At 37.8% G+C, this 13,177-nt stretch overlaps 1 protein-coding gene across 9 annotated transcripts in view; it reads right to left on the minus strand.

Moving 5' to 3' along the window:
- FOXP1 (forkhead box P1) overlaps positions 1 to 13,177 on the minus strand; it is a 508,980-nt gene that overhangs the window by 304,527 nt on the left and 191,276 nt on the right. The window contains exon 5 of one of the 9 annotated variants that reach the window (XM_075183441.1): positions 1 to 28. This exon is cut by the window's left edge and continues 27 nt beyond it. The exons of 7 other annotated variants lie outside the window; for them this stretch is intronic. The gene's annotated coding sequence lies outside the window, so the exon portion shown is untranslated. Of the gene's footprint in view, positions 283 to 13,177 lie in introns of those variants that run through there. One more of the 9 variants, XM_075183443.1, reaches the window with a different exon arrangement.

The following is a 13,177-nucleotide window of genomic DNA, read 5'->3' on the forward strand; positions in this document are numbered from 1 at the left end:
GCTGCCTGCGCCTAGGTGTATAATCCCACTAAGAAAATGCAGAAAGCAGAGGCTTAAAATCCACTGGAGGAAACAGCACTATCCTGGCCCTGTATAACTTTCACACGAGCGTCAGTGTACGGAAGAACTGAAGGCATGAGGTCTAAACACAACAAAAGCCACTGCCTTACTCTAGATTAAATATGCAGGAAGAGGCCCCTTTTGCATAAACACAAACACTCCGCAAATGACTAACTGGTTCAACTCATGTGTCTGCTGTGGATTCTACCTGCCCTGCTTCCTGACAGTATGTGAAGAGTGCAGCACACAGCACACAGCTATGACTGGCTGGATTCCTCTTATGGATACAACTTCTGTGAAGTCTAGAAACAGGGGGAATTAAAACCAGCTGGATACATTGATGCTACCCATCTTCTTACACCACTGGAATTACAAGCAATTGCTTAATATCTTATTGTTTCTTTTTTGTTTGTTTGAATTCTTCTTCTACACAGCAGTAAGAATATACAGTAATGCTGCTGTGTTCTATAAGGACACAAACACTATCTTGCAGAAAAATGGTAAATATTTTTGGGATGTGTTTAAAATGAGTTAAACAAGTTTTTCTTGCGTTAAAAAACAAACACAAGAGGCACACTTGGTAAGTATGTTAACAAAACATGCCGCCACGTGACATGACTTATGACATTCTAGCATGTTGAGGCGACTTCAGCATATCCTAAATATTAGTACTGGTAGTATAGTTTTTTTTTTTTTTATTATAGAATTATTTTAATCACATATATTTATTTACACCTATCCCATGTTATGTACATCCATGACATTTAAATGACTAATCTATATAAAAAAAATACATAGAACATTATAAACAAAATATTAATTTGCTTTAAAAAAAAAAAAAAATCTGGCAAAGTTTATAAATATATTGAGCATTGCACTAGTATGCAGAAATGTCAGTCTGTTGTTGCAATGCAAAATGTTTATCAAATTAAGAAATCCGGGGGTAAATGTACCCCTTTACAAGGCAGCGCCGCTTTAAATTTTAGCTGTCAACTCGCCGATTTCCGGCGACTTGTACAAATCGGAGTATGATACATTTACCCCTTGGTGTAGTTTTGATTAAAGTGAGGGGTAGATTTATCAAACCTTTTAAAAAGGAAAAGTGGAGGTGATACCCATAGCAACCAATCAGATTCTAGCTATTGTTTTCTAGAATGTACAAGATAAATGGGCAGCACGGTGGCTTAGTGGTTAGCACTTCTGCCTCACAGCGCTGGGGTCATGAGTTCAATTCCCGGCCATGGCCTTATCTGTGTGGAGTTTGTATGTTCTCCCCGTGTTTGCGTGGGTTTCCACCGGGTGCTCCGGTTTCCTCCCACACTCCAAAAACATACTAGTAGGTTAATTGGCTGCTAACAAATTGACCCTAGTCTGTGTATCTGTGGGTGTGTGTGTGTCTGTGTGTGTGTTAGGGAATTTAGACTGTAAGCTCCAATGGGGCAGATACTGATGTGAATGAGTTCTCTGTACAGCGCTGCAGAATCAGTGGCGCTTTATAAATAAATGGTACAATATTCCCTCTGCCTATAAGCTGCTCGCTCTAGAATTGGTTTGAGGGATTTATTTGTAGCGCTTTTCCATTGTTATTTGTTATAAATAAATTGTGATGATGATGATAAATGATAGCTAAAATCTGACAGGTTGCTATGGGCAACACCTCCACTTTCTTTTTTAGAAGGTTTGATAAATCTACTCTTTAATTACCTGATGCTCCTTCTCTGACGAATGCTGCTATCTACAGAGACTTTTAGTCACTGTCTAAAACACCTTCGTGGGGAGCTGCAGCAACAGTGACAACTGCTGGCATGAATAAAACATATCACCAGAAAATATTAGAAAGGGATCTTAATCTAAGTGTTGCACATAATACTAATGATATAATTATAGTGTTAAGCACAACACATTTCTAACAGAGTATTTTCTGCTTGTATTCAGATATTTATAATTCCCTCCTTTCAGTTTAATTTCCCATTCGTATTCTGTGCATGCAGATATTTGTGGTGTGCAGTTTTCAAGATCACTGGGACTCGAACAATCTGGTAAACGGGATATTCTAAAAACAGCAACATGTGAGTGAAAAGTTTTAGTCACTGAGAGCTGACAGCAATAGCAACAGCGACACCTACAGGTTATAAAAGAAACAGGCATATTAAAAAAAAAATCTATAAAAGAGCATTATCGCAAAAAAACATATTTTAATTTAAAAATTCTACTAAATTATAGGTCAATTAAATATAAATATAGGTTAATTATATTTATTTTTCCAAAAACTATATATGGACTACAAGACACTGGAAGAGATGGAGACCAATTGCACAATCCTGCGACCTGTAGCACAGTTTATTTTGGCAATATAACATCACTCTTTGCACTGTATATCAATGGTAGAGGGATAGCTGTAGGCACAAACAAAGCACCATATGATATGGCAGGACTATGACATTTGGCTTCAAGAATCATGATTCATTTGTACTACGGGCTTCACTATTTGCTCAATCTAGAAGACAGCATTTAAATCGCTGCTACAAAATCACCAGTTTTAACTTGAGCCTAAAGATCGCTCAGGCGAAAAACATATGTACACCTGTGTGCAGAATGAAGGGTTTTGAAGCAATGCTTTGCAAAATTCCCCTTTGAGCTGATGAAAGAGTTCAAAAATAATCATACCAAACAGAAGACAGAATTGAGTCGACACGACATCTCAGTGGTGGGGTAAAATGTCACTAAACATTTAAATTGTATTTCACTTAGCAGAAATTATTTCTTGTGGTCCCCATTAAAACCCCAACTTTCCTAAAAGGTATTAGACAATCAAAGTGTGTTCAAATTAGTATTTACTAATTGTGCAAATGTCACATGCAATGTTATGCAAAGATTATTGTCCGTGTTATCCTTTTTTTTATTTATATATATAGCCTGCATAGCTGTACAAATAGAGAAGCTTACAATCTAATTTCCCGACCACAAGAGCACAAATCGGGGACAATTTAGTCAAAAGCACATTAACCTGACAGTATGTCTTTGGATTGTGGCAGGAAACTGAACAACTCAGAGGAAACTCATGTTGATAGTACCCTGGGTGAGAGTGAAAACCCAAGAACCCCTGCAATGCTAACCACTGTGCCACCATGCCACCTGCCGTTTTACATACAGTGGGTTTTAGGTCCAATCTTCTGGCCAATGTTTCCTTCCATTCTGGCCCCCATTTAGGTGTGACAGAGGCTTTGCTAGGCCCTGAATTTCAAAGCACATTAAGACTATTTTTAGCCTGAAAAATCTCTCTCTTTCTTTGCTCTGTGTGAAGGAAACAGTGAAAACTATGGAATAGATTTATCACACTTTCTAAAACTAACAAGTGCCCATAGCAACCAATCAGATGCTAGCTATCATTTTCTTGGGTGCACTAGACAAATGAGAGCTTGAATGTGATTGGTTGCTATGAGCAAAACCTCCACTTTCCATTTTTATAAGGCGTGAAAGCCATGAGTGGTCCAATGAAATTCTCTTTTGTTCCTTTTCATTAGCCTCTGCTCTAAATAAATGTCTGATAATGAAGTAAAGCACTTGTTCTTTCAACATAGAAGTGAAATCGTGCCAATGGCAGGGGGATAACATTAGAGCCCACCCAAACATGAAAAGGTCTTATCTGGAAAGACAACAAGAAAGACAGTGGTGCGTGAAATGGGCTGTTGTAACAGGCACTGCCACAGAATGTACAAAGAGCTATTTATATCAATATATGTCTTTATAAATCCAACAGATAAATTATATTGAAAAGATTTAAAAAAATGCATTTACTGTTTATTTGAACATGATGCAAACACCAGTATACAGATGTAATAAACAGAATGTTCCTCTACTTTTATGGTCACATGTAACTTTATATTCTGTTCCTGGTAGGAACAAATATGAATGTCACGGGTTTATTCATGAGATGGGGTCCTGGGTCAAATAATAATATAGTAACACCCATCGGGTCTAATGTAGAGTGGTGTGTGGGCAAACTATATGTCTAGTGTTCAAAGCGGTGTATAAACTATTCAGGACTCTAGAAGACTGAGAGGGGGGCGCCATGAAGTTGGGGTAGGTGGAACTTAATGACTTAACTTAATGATCACCATGTTCCGCCCACCTTAAGGTGATTACACAAATCACATCATCAAAACTCCACCCACCATAGCGTGATGACATGCTGGGGGCAGACAATGATGATGCAAAACACGTCAGTCACTCTTGACGACTTACCGTATACTACAGTCGGCAGGTATGGGATAATCTTAATATGTACCCATTACTTACTCAGTAAAGCAGCAATTTTGTGGACTGAATGAAAATGCAGCTCTAGCATTCACTAGAGACTAATATTTGTATAAACAATGAGTTGTGATGTCACTGCTTATAATCGCTGAGTTACGATGTCATCACTTCAGTGTTTATTAGGAAACCTGTATACTAAAAGGATTAATGCACCTCCGACTGTAAATTACCACTAATAGAGGGCATCTCAAATTTCTATAACCTGTATAAGACCGCTCGCTTTTATATGGTCGCAGGCTGACTTTTATATCTATATAGTTTACGAAAGGGAGCGCTTTATCTCATATATCTAGTTACAGTACACAACTTGCAGGGACATAGCATAACACTGAGGATCCAAACACAAGTACACAAATGACTGAGTGAAATAACTGACTAGAGTACAAGGTTAAATGCCTGATGCCGTATTTTACTGATGTTTACAACATACTAAGACATTCAAAGTGACTTTTACTGCACTAAAATTCTGAGGATACAACAATGTCTACAGAATACTAATATATAATATTGCCGATGCATGAAGTCTATAAATACTGTTGTGTCTGTGATTTAGTTCTATGGGAAAAAAGGGCAGAGATTTTATGCAAAACCGATTTCTGGCGACGGTTCTCTTGAGCGTGGGTTGGGCCAAGATAGGCAAAATATCAAAGTAATGTCTTTTTTTATATTTTAATTCTTGCCAAACTCAATCATTGAATATTTTCACTGGTAAAATGAAACTACACACAGACATTGTAAACTAGAGGAATTATTAAAAATAGTGCATACGCAACATAAGCTGAATACTGCAGTCCCCGTAGTCCTCTATGGGAGCGGTGTTTTGTCCACTTTAACAAGTGTAGCTTTTCGAAGCTGTTTTCTGACAGTGAACACAATCTGAGGATGGCTTAGCAGCTCTAAGTTAACCTATGGTCGCTGGTGCACTGTAAATACAAACAGGGCAGAACCTCCAAAGTGTAATATTTCCCCATTGCGATCACGAGAAATGTTATATAGCTCCGATACTTCATCTCTTATCACTGCGAATGAAAAGAGATGTTGGTTCAAAAATGAGAAGGGTCTTAAAAACACCCCTATAACTTCCACAGGTCTGACTACATTAGACTGATTACAGCTCATCTCTGGTGAGCTACATCACATTGCTGCTCTTTCTACGTTGAAGAGGGCTAAAGCATAAGGGAGAGGTCCCTTAAGGGAACAACAGTATACATTCTGCTGAGAGCCATGTGTTTCAGCTAGGAGATATGGACATGCACTCTTAGTGGTCATTAGGGGCTGTTGGAGAAACACTACGCCATGGAACAACGTCTATAGAGCTCTACTATAGAACTTTGGACAAACTTTAGTCCTACAGCTCAGGAAGATGCGGTGCCAGCCTGCTCTCAGCTTTGGGTAATAAAGAGGGGACCGTCCGTGATGCTGGACATCGGGGAGCATATTTAATTAGCAACAAAACCACTAAAAGTGGTGTAATCCTTTAATTCTTTGTAATTGTATTGTAGTGTCATAAATGATAATACACATTAAAACATCCGAGTTTGAAATATTAGGAGATGATGTTCCTGATAGTCCCGCCTTCTGGCTTCTCAACAAGATCGACGTTCCAATTTCCAGGTTTAAAAAAAACATTTTACGTTATCTGATTTCGGCTGCGAAAGCAGAGATTCTAACCCGATGGAGATCTCCTAACCCCCCAACCATCCGGGAGTGGTTCCAGAGATTGGAGTTTTATACAGTTATGGATGAGCTTTTACTTTCATCTGCTGATAAAGTTACTGAATATTACTCCATTTGGAGCCCTTGGCTCGAGTTCCAGGACTCCGATAAATTTAATCATTTAAACAAACCAGTTCTCTCACCTACTCTCCTTGCTAGGACTTAAATTGTTTATTTACATAATCTGTACTAGGAAACATTGCCCCCCCCCCCCCCTTACCTTACCTATCCCTGTCTCTATCTTTTCCTCTTTCTCTCTTCTTCTATTATAACATTTATTTGAATGTGTTATTGTGACATTTTGTATTAATGAGGTGGTTTTGTTACCCACTTATCTGTTCTTGTGAATCTCTGTTGAAACTGCCTTAAAAACTTCAATAAAGATAAATATTATAAAAAAAAAATAAAAAAATCTGAGTTTAACAAAACTCATTGTTTTATTTTACAGTGATATAAATATAATACAAAAGGATTTTGATATTGTCAACAAGTGTATCATGTTGTATAAATATATTTTTATTTAGCATTTTTGCTGTGTATTTTATAATTTTTTTTATTTTATTTATTTATTTATATATTTTTTCCCCTACATTGGAAACAATGTTAGATTTTTCATTGTACATAGGGGAGTTTGGGACTTTAGCTATACATAGGGCTATGAATCAGAAAACATGGAGATGGTGTGACATTAAGGACACACAGTCCATGAAAGTGACCCCAAGCAAGTATATATTCTCTCCAGCAAAATAAATATTTGCAGTGGACAGCTGTGGATAAGCGCACATGCTCTAGACTCCTTTATCATATATAGAATATATACAAGATCTTAGTTTCTATCATTTCTTACATTTATGACATTGAAATATCTTCTCCAATACTTTGGTTGGTTCCCGTCACACAAGCCAAATACCTCTTGCATGATCTAATCCATACTCGCCTACTCTCCCAAAATTTCCGAGAGGTTCCGAAATTTCAGGGAGGATCCTCCTGGACTCCTGGAAGAGCAGATATCCTCCTGGGTCTTGGTGTAGGCGGGGTGTCATTAAGCCGTGCCCCCGCTATGTAATACTGTGAATTTCAGCATCTCATAGAAGACAGGGTAAGGTTATGCAATGGCACCAACCACCAACCCCTCCCCCCCCCCTTCCTGCACATGACCTCCGGACGGGCTTTAAAAGTTGGCAAGTATGGTCCAATCCTAATATGTCATAACAGCCTAAACATAAACCCTACACTGAATGCACACTGTGGGCCTGACTAGTTAAGGAACGTAAATGCCGATATATGTCGTACTTTGTGTAACACTACACTTCGCATGCCCAAAAAAGGGACTATATGCCAGTGAACGCAAGTGTATGCAATTCACCATCCGATTTCATGGCCAAAACAGGAGAGGCAAGGGGTGTATGCACGTAGGCAACATACAGTAAGGGCATGCCCATTTTACGTGCATTTTTAGAAAAGTTAGTTTTGCGTGCCATTGATTGAATCAAGCTCTGTGAGTTTACCAAGGAATTGTGCTGCTCTTCTTCAAGAAACTCATTGAGCAATTGCATCACTATTTTGTATTTTATATTTTATTTTATTATTTTATATTCTCAGCGACTAATCATGATCACTGTATTGGACCCTCTCGCTACTAACCAGTCACAATCCCCAGGCTCACAATGAAGTCTGAGGGGGGGGGGGAATGTAACTCAATCTCCTCTGCGAACAATGGTCACAATAATCTATAGATTTTTAGACATTACGTAAACAACCACAATTAATCAGGGTAACAAATTGGCCATTTTCATCTACTTATGATCTCTGTTTATGTAACATGCATAATTATCCTTGGGTCTTGGCCAAAATAGACAAGGCCTGATGATCGCTATCTGCAAAAAGCAGCTAAAATTTTGTACCACAGAGATGCAGTGAAATGCACGTTCACATATTTACAGTTCTCTGTTTCCCACCATTTTGTTCGTATGCAGGTTTTGTGTTACAACCAAAAATATTGAGTTATTCACCTTGGGTTGCCAATTTCACCATCATACGCAACAAAGTGTTTAGTTCATTAATAATATAGTATATATAATAAAATATATCCAATGCCCACATATTCCGCTTCTCTCGGCTTCAGTGTATTTATATACACTCACACATATATACATATATATATACACATATATATACATACACACACACACATACATACATACATACATACATACATACATGCATACACACACACACACACAATGCGAAATTGACTGGGACGGTCAACCTTGAAAGGCCCCTTTAAAAATCATACCTGCTTCTTCCGAGGCTATATTAATGCAAATCTCTGCCCTAGCCAGCCATACCAGTTCCTTATCATGTTAACAAGCTCAATGCCTGGTCTGCTGGAGGCTGGAGGTTGTGGATAGGTATATCTGTAACATGGTCTTTCTACGTAAAGTGCAAGAGCTGAAAAAGTGTGTGTGGGGGGGGGGGGCTGTTTAGGGGTGCTTAGGGACAAGAATAATATTGGTCGAGGAGGGATCTAACGCCAGTCTTGGAATCCGTATAACGGAAGAGATCCGCAAGACCCTAGCCAGTAAAAATAAGCAAATGCTAATAAACTAGACGGAGCACTGCTTGTTTTTACATTTATACCACTACAAAGCCATGATGGGGAGGCTTAGAGGTGGTTCTTCAATTATTACATACTGTGGGTGCCTAACACTTTGGTGATTTTATTAACTAAAAGCAGATCCATAAATGTATTTCACAAAAACTCAACTCATGATTAAATACTTTCATTAAGTATAATAAAAACAAGCACTAACATAGAAACCCTCATATCCTTATCTTCATCCTACATAATCCAAGCACCAACTATAGTATCAAGATATGGAGGCGCTCTTCGCTCCCATCGTCTGTCATAAATAGACTGACAAAGAGTAGTGGGAGAGGTGGAATAACATTTTGGTACCATTACATTTATTCCCTGATCCCCCCAACTAAAACTCCGGCACAAACCCAGTGGGAAAAGGATTTGAATTTAATGCTCACTGAGCAACAATGGGAAAGAATTTTTGTAACTTCCCACCGTATGTCTAAGTACATTAATCATACAGAGATGCAGGTCAAACTTCTCAACCGGCTGTACCTTACCCCGGAGCGGTTACACAGGTTCTGGCCAAGTCAATCAAAATTCTCTTGGCGCCAATGTGCCCAAATAGCCGATATTTTTCATGTCTTCTGGTCATGTCCGATGATTCAGCCACTCTGGGGCGAGGTATTTGCTTTGATCTCAGCTGTCCTAAAGACTCCTGTTGCTCCAGACCCAGCCCTAGCTCTTCTCTATGTCTACCCGACTTCCATTCCGAAGCACGATCGCTACCTCTTGGGCCACATATTAATAGCTGCTAGAGCAGCAATAGCACAAAACTGGAAGTCTCAAGCCCCCCCCCTACCACTACCCGAATCATCTCTAAGTTACAGTACAGCTTTGGGATGGAAACAATAGATACGCCCTATTCCTCATCTGCATCAGCTCCTATCATAAAATGGTTCAGGTGGCATGAATATATCACTGATATATATCCCCTGCGATTCCCTATGTGCTTCCCTTTGTTTGTAATTTCTTTTCCCCTTTCTTTTTTTCTGTACCCCATATACCTTTGAAAAAAGTTGAATAAAAATATTGATGCAAAAAAAAGATATGGAGGCTCAGAGAAAAAGGGTAAGTTTTTGCTTTTCTCAAAAGTTTTTTCTTGCAGGACAGTCAGTGGACTGTTTGCTAAAAATAATTAAAAAAAAAACCTGAAAAAAGGGATCAAAATAGGTGTGTCTGACCCCACTGCCCACATCAACAATGCTATTTTAATTTTATTGTTACCCATTGTATTTTCCGCTGGCCTTGCTATTGCAGCAGTACCAGGTCTTTCTTAGTATTTGTTTTTATTTTTGTTGTGTTTGACTGTGTGTCGGGAATTTAAGCTTAGTAAACTATTAAGGTCGGTGGGTTCAGACTGCAAAATGCTGCCAGCATAACTCTGATATAAACTCTGTCACATGATTAGAGAGGGATTTTTTTGAGATTTGATTAATTTGGGAGAAAGTGCAGGACTACATTATCTTTAGACCATTTTGGATATTTCTGTTGATATTTAGGATGATGTAGGATATTGATACGTATAATATATAAGTATATATATATATATATATATATATATATATATATATATATATATACACACATATATATATATATATATATATATATATATATATATATATACACACACACATATATATATATACACACACACACATATATTATATATATATGTCAAGATAGAAATTATAGCGTAAATTTTGTAGTATTACAATAAATAGCACAACATACATGAAGTAGGGGTACTAAACTAAAGAAATCGAGCAAGTCATCTTGTCTTCTCTTGAATGTAAAATAACAGTGATGAAAGCCATTCATGCTACCATATATCTGTGGATACCCATTCAACATCTAAAGTTATGGACCAATAAATAATATACATTGTCAGCAGCCATACAATATATAGAAAGGACAATTGCAAAATTGACACTAGTCACTATTATGAAGTTCAAATTGGGTACATAGAAACCTCTTGGTGACCTGTGCCTCAGTTGGCTCAATTGCAGCTAGATTTCATCCAAAGCGCACGTGTTTGCCAAACAGCACCGATCGAGGAACGCAGTTGGGCGAAACGAGTGGGGTTTTGTTGGCAAAATTAATTGATTCAACATTCTATCATTATGTGTTCTGTGCAAAGAAAAAAAGAAAGAATCTAAAAAATAAAAAGAGACTGTGACCATTTCATTTTTAGTTTAGTTATGATGGGAAGGTTATTTTGTGTTTTGTTTGATTAACTTGACATTTAGTGCTGATTAAGCAGTTTTTGTCTCCTGTCTTCTAACAGATCAACATGCAGATGGGCATTTATGAAAACTACAGCTAGCCAAAACATTTGCAGGCACAATTTTCCCCCAAAAAATCTTACCAAGCTTCTATGCAACTTTAATTATAGCTGGGCAAGTTTCTTGCTTTAGAATTAGTTGCAGTCCGGTGTTTAAAGAAAAAGTTGATAATACGTCTGTATTGTAGACATCTAGGGCCTGATTCATTAAGGATCTTAACTTAAGAAACTTTTTATTTAAGTCTCCTGGACAAAACCATGTTACAATGCAAGGGGTGCAAATTAGTATTCTGTTTTGCACATAAGTTAAATGTCGACTGTTTTTTCATGTAGCACACAAATATCAACTTTAAATTTCAGTGTACAAATAAGCTATCAAGTATTTGTGTGCTACATGAGAAAACAGTCAACATTTAACTTATGTGCAAAACAGAATACTAATTTGCACCCCTTGCATTGTAACATGGTTTTGTCCAGGAGACTGAAATAAGAAGTTTCTTAAGTTAAGATCCTTAATGAATCAGGCCCCTATTTTGCACAATACAATTTTTTTTTTTTTTTAAACAGCGTGGCAATAAAATGTACGCTACATTCAGAATCCAAAGGCAGCTGCAAATGCAGTTTCATTTTCCAATAATAAATATACCGCATCGATAATGCAATACTGATGGTCTTGTATACCAAAAGTTATTTACTGTTTAATGTTTCCGACCGTGGTTTGCTGGCGTATGACTGCGCTCGTCAGATTACACCTTTGTGTGCGCGTCCTGCGGTTCTGTTAAAAATAACAAAGCCACAATTAATCTCCGCAGGAGCGGAATTTTCCTTCTAGGCGTAGACGCAGAAGCAAGAGATAGAGTTCTAAATAGAATCCTTACGATATAAAGAAAACCATTTCATAATCAAACAAGGATACAAAGTTGCTGTCATGATAATACACAACAGCCAACAGCTTGAGAACGGGAAAAAAAAAATCTATGAGGCAACAAAATACAAAAAAATAAAAAAGGAGAGGTGGGAGGAGAACAAGACCTCCAGAAAATAAACAGGGTATACAGTTTCAAAGGCTCCAGACACAGACATCTCATTGTTCAAGCCAATTATCAGTGGAAAATAATAACAGCAGATGGATTCGGAGTCAGTGACTTTTCATAGGCACTTCAACAGATGATGAAATGCGAGATCTATCTGAAAAAAAAAAAAAAAAAAAAAGGCAAAACATCTTTCAGTAAAGAACTCTATCCTCCAGATGGGGACCTTCCAAAGCAGCCGATTATCGTCTTAAAATGCAGACTTTACTGAACGTTTCAAGGACTTATCGGGTTCTGTGGTTCCTGGGACACAATTATTAGAAGTCTCTTTTTTGTTTTGTTTTGTTTGTTTTTTCACTTTTTTTTTTTTTCTTCTCCAAAGCAAAATGACTAATACAGATATATTTCATTGCGTGTGAAATGCAATGTTGTGTTTTTAGTCATTGCTTCTGAAACCTTTATAGTACAAGATAGAAATGCAAAAGAACAAAAAAATACATATATCATGCATAATATCAGCCTTTGTCTTTGAAGTTAAATAGAAGATGAACTAAGTCACATGACAGACACTTTATTGTTTGTTTTTATAAATGAGAGTGTAGAATCTCCTCTCTCATAAGCAGTTGTTTTTTTGTCCATAGAACTCACCGGAACGGAGTTCCGGCAACTTTTTTCGAGGGATTTTCCAAGTTTTAAAAGTAACTTTTGATCATTTGATGTTTGGTCCACGTGGACTTGAATCGCCCTGTCGAGCTTAGCAGGTCAGCGGCAAAACCATTAAAACGGTGCATGCGGGCTGCTCGTGTGTAGAGTCCTATGCATGCGTACTACATCCGCGCTGGATGTGATGGCGCTGCGCGGCTTGTGGCGCTGCTCAGCTTGCGATTGGTCGTGTGGTCGCGCGCTGAGAGCTTACTGCGGTAGGCGACCGTTATGTTTCGTTACACAACTGACGTGTGTGGGTGTGTGTACAGTGATTGACTACTTGATGTGAGTTCCGGAACCTTTTTTCTTACAAAAAAAAGCATGTTCATAAGTGTAAATAACAAAGTACATTACTAAAAAGTTTTATTATTTTTGATATCAATGACAACGTATAAGCCCAAAATACAGAGAGAAAAAAAA

This window comes from Mixophyes fleayi, chromosome 8 (assembly GCF_038048845.1).
Source record: "Mixophyes fleayi isolate aMixFle1 chromosome 8, aMixFle1.hap1, whole genome shotgun sequence".
Lineage (NCBI taxonomy): Eukaryota > Metazoa > Chordata > Amphibia > Anura > Limnodynastidae > Mixophyes > Mixophyes fleayi.